This window comes from Agelaius tricolor, unplaced genomic scaffold, assembly GCF_023055355.1.
Source record: "Agelaius tricolor isolate 1412-34295 unplaced genomic scaffold, bAgeTri1.0.p SCAF_39, whole genome shotgun sequence".
NCBI lineage: Eukaryota > Metazoa > Chordata > Aves > Passeriformes > Icteridae > Agelaius > Agelaius tricolor.
Window position 1 is genome coordinate 5,542,501 of NW_027269299.1, and position 6,911 is coordinate 5,549,411.

Here is a 6,911-nt window from a genome sequence, read left to right on the forward strand (position 1 = left end):
GAACACAGTGGGGAGGAGAACGGCAGCAGGGCCCTGCTTGTCCCCAGGCTCAGGTTTTGCGCCGCTTCAGCTCCACGGAGACGCGGGTAAAGTGAAAAACACAAACAGTTTATTAAGGGAAAGTGAAGCGAAGGGGTGAGCTGGGAGGTAAAAAAGGGCATGGGCAGGGCCTGAGGGCTGCAGGGAAGGAGCTGCCAACAGGGAGAGAGATGGCAGGAGCTGCTGGAGCTTGGCACAGGCTCAGCTGTGAGCAGCCAGAGCCGTGCCTGGAGCTGCAGGCGGTCCCAACTGGAAATCATCGAAGGAGGCCGGTACAGGTACATCTGGTCCAGGAGACAAACGAAGTTCTGCAGATCTTCTTTGGAATTTCATCTGAATCCATGTGTTCATGTAGGATGGGCTCTCGTCTTCCCTAAGGGCTTGAAGAGCTGGAAGAGAGAGGAACAGAGCCACGGTCAGAAGCCAAATGGAGGGAATCCAAGGAAAGCCTCCTGCCAGGGCCATCCCAGCCGGCTCTCGCCATGGCCAGGAGGGAGCGGGAGACAAGGGCTTCGGGCGATAGGTGCTGGCCACGGATCCGCCAAGTGTTCCCGCAAAGGTCTCCGGGCTGTGCCCCCGCCGCTCCTGGTGCGCCCAGGGAGCAGAGCCCTGGGCAGCCCGGTGACGGATTGTAGCTGCGGGGCCGGGATTTGTAGCTGCTGCCCCCCGTCCCCCGGGCGGTACTCGCTGCCATGCGGCTGCCCTGACTCACCCTGACTGAGGACCTGGAGCTCCTCCTTCTGCCCCATCATGAGCACTTCGGCCACCCCTGTTAAGACAGAGCATGTGGCGGCGCCAGGCGGCACAGCTGCCCGACACGGGCGCTGCCAGCCCTGTTGCTGCACGCCCTCCTGCCGGGCAGGGCTCGTGCCCTCGGGAGTTGCCTACAAGAGACAAAGCGCCCCGAGGCAGCGCTCAGTGCCGAGGTGTCCATGATGCAGGGCCGGGGGTGAGAGGCAGGGGGAGCACCCGGCCTGCTGCCCCTAGCCCAGCTTTCAGCCCCGGCAGGGAGCTGCAGGCTGGGGAGAGCATGGAGAGCTTCTGAGAAGGCGACCTGGAGGGCCAGTGTAGGCAGCTCCAGAAACTCACAGCCAGGGCAAGGATGGCCTCGTTGTCCCTGCTGCAGAGGGAGCTGCCGTACGGTGGCTGCTCCTCAATCGCAGAGAGCAGCGCTGGAACCACCTCCTCCACGGCTACCTCTGAGGTGCCCATGGCTCTCCAGAGCAGCGCGGCGGCTCTGTGGGACCAGAGCTGTGCGTCAGTACCATGCCCCGTGCAGCTGCGTGGGCCCGGGAGGGAGCATGGCAGCAGGCTCAGGAAACAGAGGGGCCCGAGGGTGCCGGTGCTCTCCGCCCGTCTGGCAGACCCCGCCGGACAGGCTGTACAGGGCCAGGGGCCCTACGGGCCGGTGAGCACCTAGCTCTGGAGGCACTTGTGCCCCGTACCCGTCACACGTTGGGGCACAGCGCAGGAGGCTCATCACCACGTGAGCAGGGTGTTCTTCGGTGAGGCTGACAATGGCCATTTGCAGCCCGGCGTCCACAGACTCACGGGACGTGAGTCTCTGCAGCATGGCACTCACCGCGGCTTGCACCTGGAGGAAGCGGCATGGGGAAGACTTGGAGTGCTGTCCAAGGGAGCAACTTGCCCAGCTTCCCCCAAGAAGTGCTCGCCTTCCCAGCCCACTGGGATGGGGCTGAGGGGGTCCAGCGGACATGGCTTGAGGGGCCACGTGATCCTGAGAGGCCTTCAGCCCTGGCCCCAGGCTGCTACAGAGAATAAAAACCCTTCTGGAAAAACTCCAGAGTGGCTCCAGGACTCACAGTGAGCGTGGGCATGGCCTCAGTCTCTGGGATGCCCTGGCTGATGGTGTTGCTGGTGGCCATGGCCTCCGTCAGGGCCATGTCAGCCTCCTCCCAGCCCTTGTTGGTTTCCCAGTCAGAGCTGGCAGCCAGGTCAGAGGACGCTGTGCTGGAAGCAGCCTCTGCCCGCAGCTCGCTGGGCCTGGGGTCGGGCTCGGCCGTGCCCTCGGGCGCGGGGCCGCTGGCCGTGCCCTCGGGCGCGGGGCCGCTGGTCTTAGTGCGCCGAAGGCGCAGGAACCTCCGCAGTGTCTGCAACAGAAGGGAAGGGTGGGAAGAAGAGAGGGACGTTCCATGGTCTGCTCCAACGTGGGGCCCGGCCGAGCAGTGCCAGCAGGCCCGGCCCAGGTGGGGATGGCCGCAGGTACCTGCGCTGCTCTGCGGAAGCGGCCACGGGTGGGCTCCTGCTCTGGAGTCTGGTCCCTGGCTGCATCTGGCAAAGAGCGAGCGCAGCCAGAGCTGAGGAGCCTCCCCAGGCAAGGAGAGCCTCAGGATGGCCCAGGGGTTAGAGCATGGCCACTGAGGGCCGTCTGCCCAGCCCCTGTTCCATCCTATCCGTTGGCATGCCCTCAGGGATGGGATGGGATGGGATGGGGCCAAGCTGGCTGTAGCCATCAGCCCTGTGGCGCAGCTCTGCTACTCACCACCCTGCAGTGTCTGAATCTGCTCCAGATCTTCAGGCTGTTGTGCTGGAGCAGCTCCAGGGTCATTCTTTTTTTTCCCCTGAACACTTTCAACAAGCTGGGGAATCTGCCTGCCATGCTAGAGCTCGGCCTCGAGGGCACCTTAAAGAGAGATGGCTCAGGATATCGCCAAGGCAACAATTGCGGTTGTGCCTTGAAGGCACCTGCGACAGGGAAGCTTCAAAAAGGCTGCAGGACAGCAAATCCTGCACTCTGGTCTTGAGGACTCCTGCCAAAATCACAGGAGACTCCTCGTTAATGATTCAGGTGACCAAATCCCACGGTCTGGACTTGATGGCACTGGCCACAGGAATGGGAGATGCCTCGGAAAAGCTCCGAGTCACCAAGTCCCACAGTCTGGCCACAAGGTCACCTGTAGGAACAAGGCTGCGGAAAAGCTCCGGGTGGGACAGGAACGAGCGTGCTGTGCGGGGGCTCCTCACGGCACTGCTCTGTCCCGTTGTGCCCCGTTGCCTGCTCCCAGCACCCGGGCAAGCTTCTATTTCCCAGGTGTCACAAAGGGCCCTTGGACACCGGGTTCCGTTCCATGGCACGGTGACCGTGCTGCAGTGTGCCACCCAGGGCCCTTGCACACACTGCCGCCTGCCCTGGGGCCGCCCCCAGCCCAGCCCAAGTGGCCCAGGCTGGAAGGAATGCCTGGCCCCAGGTGTCTAAGGCAACCCCACAGGATCTTTAGGAAGGGCTCAGAGCATCAGCAAACTGCCCGGCTCTGCGGGCTCATTCCTATCCCCATATCTTTCACTGAGAGCATTTGAATTTCTAAATTAGAATCATTTGAAGGGAGAGGATTTCCATTTTCCATTTCAGAGAAGCCTTCTGCCTTCATTAGCAGACGCCTCTCTCTTCAAAGCAAGACAATTGTTTATCATCTTGCAGATCCGCACTTGCTGGGGAGCCCTGTTTTACACCAGGCACCTGGAGAACCATTCCCAGCAACTGGGAAATCCTAGCTGGTCCATCCACCCATAGATGAGGTCTCCAAATAATAAAGCCTCTTATTTGGCCTTATCATAAAGCAGAGCAATAGGGCTCAGGAGCTCAGTCCCTGGGTAGGGACCGGGTGCCCGAAGCTCGCTCGCTCATGCCAACGCCACGGGGCTGCCATCTAGCAAGCATGGTGATTATCAGCTCTATAGCGATTGCAAGCTCTCAGGATTTCAGCTCTGCTTGCTAGGTAGTGGTGCCCCGGGCTTGAGGCTGCAGCAGACGGAGAGAGAGGAGAAAGAGAAGGCGCAGGCTGTTCCACGAAGATGGCTTTATTTGGGGAGGTCCGTGAAAGGTCTCTGCTCTTCTTCTTTCTCCCCTAATGGGGTACAGTATGCTTCTTTTATAGGGTTGGAAAGGATCCAAGCTTGACCAATGGGTAAGGGGTTAACATGACATTGCCTTATAGGGTTACAGAGGTAGGTTAAGGGGTGGAGGACAGGAAAACAGGAATTTTCCTTTGCTGTTTCAGCATTTCTATTGTTCATATCCTCCATGGTACTTTTCCTAAATCTATGGGGTTTACTACAACTCCACTTTCTGTTTTTACAAAAAAGGCGTTTGTTATAGTTCTTTTGAAACAGTGAACAAGGTACGAGAACATAGCTAACACAATAACAACTACAAGGAGAATCAACAACATTCCCTTAACAAGGATGCAGCCCATCCTATTTATCCCCATTGCCCGAAAAGTTCATTGACCCAATCTGGGATTCTTTCTACTTTCAAGTCCTTCACGAAATCTTTCAGTTTCTGGATGTTCGCATGGCTGGATTCCGAGCGTGAAGAGAGGTTGAAGCAGCACATCCCTTCGAAGTCTTCACAGCCGTGTCCATGGGCAAGCAGCAGGAAGTCGATTGCTGCTCGATTTTGGAGCGAAGCCTGTCTTGTGGTTTCTTCTTCCTTTAAGAGATCACTCAAGGCTGCAGATGTAGCGTTAGCTTGTTTAGTGAGCCAGCACCCACGGTGATTGATTTCACCGAGGGCTTTAGCTGCAGCTACCCAGGGTAAGAACAGGGAGACAGCGATCTTTTTTGGTTTGTTCCAATCGTATAATTTAGGATCACAATTTTCATCAAACTCAGTGTAGGACCTTTTTTGTCATTTTGATTCGCTTTCTTTTTTCCAATTATGTAACAGGGTGATGTTTGGTGTAAGGGTAGAAAGTTTTCCAAGGGTACAGGGACCTCCCTGGAGTCGGGAGGGGATCCCAGCCCATACTCTGTCACCACAGATGAGAAACATTCCCTTGGGTAATACTTTGGGATGGAGAGAGGACACAGAAATCATACGAGCCGTGTAATTGCACCAATCGTGAGAGTTACAGGCTTTGTTAATTGGTGATATCTCTTTTCGATATGTGTTTTTGTTCTGGTCAATTTCTGGCCAATTGTTTTTTGGACGTCTAAAGTAAAATTTGACATAGTATGTGGCCTTGGAGGACCCCAACAGATCTAATTCTTGGGGTTCCTCTCGAGCATCTGGCAGAATTTTTGTCCACTCGTCCCAAGTATCAGCCACATTGGGTCTCTTACCTGTGGTGCGGAGGATCTCTGAGTTATAGACAGGCCAGTCATCTGCTACAAAGGGAATTCCTACTAGACATGTGGAAAGTGGGTTATCAATGCTTCCCGTGGACAAGCACATGTTGTCCTGTTTTAATGTTTTTGCTAAGGTTACCCAAACATTATGGTTGGGCTGTGGGCTAATCCAGCCGAAGGCATGCGGTACGGTGAAGAACATCCAGGCAGCAGTGAGGACAGCAGCAACGGAGATATTTTTCATCTTTGGGCAGGAATAGGGCTTCTGATAGGGAATATAAGCAGAATTTGTTATCTTTATGATGAGAGGGTTTTCTGCCTTGTTCTTTTCTGTCTTCCCCTCCTCCCCCCCCTTTTTCTTTTAATTTCTAAACTACACTATGGGAGGAGGAGTGGGTAGAAGGTTAAGGGGTTTTAAAAGGTTAGGGAGGGGGAATAACAGGGGATTTTTTGGTTTTTTTTTTTGTTGTTGTTGTTTCTTCCTTTAAATACAAAAAAAACAGTGTAACAACATATAGTTCAGAGAACGCTTTTGTGTTAAGGCTATCTATGGTCTGATGCAGCAGACTGTTGTTTAGCTTTTCAGTTTTGTCTGCTGTCTTGTAATGGGGCGGTCTGTTCTTGTGTTTGTGGGTATTTGGCGATGTCTTCGTCTCCAGGCAGAGCTGGTTTGGTTTTGAGGTGGTCTTGTGTTTGCTTCAGGAGAGTTTGTGTCCCCGTTTGCAGGAGTAGTGTTCACAGTGCCTAAGTATGGCTTTATGTTTTTTCCTGGGTACCTCCTCGGACCGGATGGTAGTAGCACACACGCATATCCTCTACCCCAGGTAATCAACTGGTGAGGCCCAGAAATTTGGTGTGTTTCAGGGTCCTTCACGAGCACAGGTGGTTTCTCAGTGAGCTTTGCTTGGGTGGTATTTGCAAAGTGGCGAAGTATTGGTGGGTCAGGCTCTGATGCTGTACAGTTCAGGAAGTTGATGACGTAGAGAGCCTTGCAAAGTCTTTCCACTGGAGATGTGATTCTCGTGTCTCTGTTCTGTTGATCGAGGACTCTTTTGAGGGTTTGATGTGTCCTTTCCACGATGGCTTGTCCTGTGGGGTTTACAGGTATGCCGGTCTTGTGTGCTATTCCCCATTCATTGAAGAACTCCTTTAACTTGCGGGAAGTGTAGGCTGGTCCATTAACTGTTTTAATCTCTTTTGGTACACCCAGGGTGGCAAAAGCGAGGAGAAAGTGTTTTATTGTGTGCATGGTATTTTCTCCTGCATGTGATGATGCAAATACTGCTCCTGAAAACGTGTCGACCAATACATGCATGTATTTTGACCTTCCAAAAGGTGCAAAGTGAGTTACATCTGTCTGCCACAGCTGGCAGCTATTCAGACCTCGGGGATTGACTCCTGTCCCCATGGATGGTATCTGATAGTTCTGACAGTTCGGACATGTAGCCACGATAGCCTTTGCCTGATCCTTTGAGAGCTTAAACATTCTCATAAGGGCAGGTATATTTTGATGAAAAAACACGTGTGACAACTCTGCCTGGGCAAAGATGTTAGGAACATTAGCAGTTTCTGCTGCCATTGCTAATGCATCCGCTTTCCTGTTGCCTTCTGCAACAAAACCTGGGAGGTCTGTGTGTGACCTCACATGCATTATATGGTAAGGTTGCTTTCTGTGGGAGATTAGGTATATTAATTTAGAGAGCAGTTGGTACAACTTTGGATTAGAGACCTCTTTGAGAAGAGCATGTTCTGCTCTCATCACTATCCCAGCGACATAAGCTGAA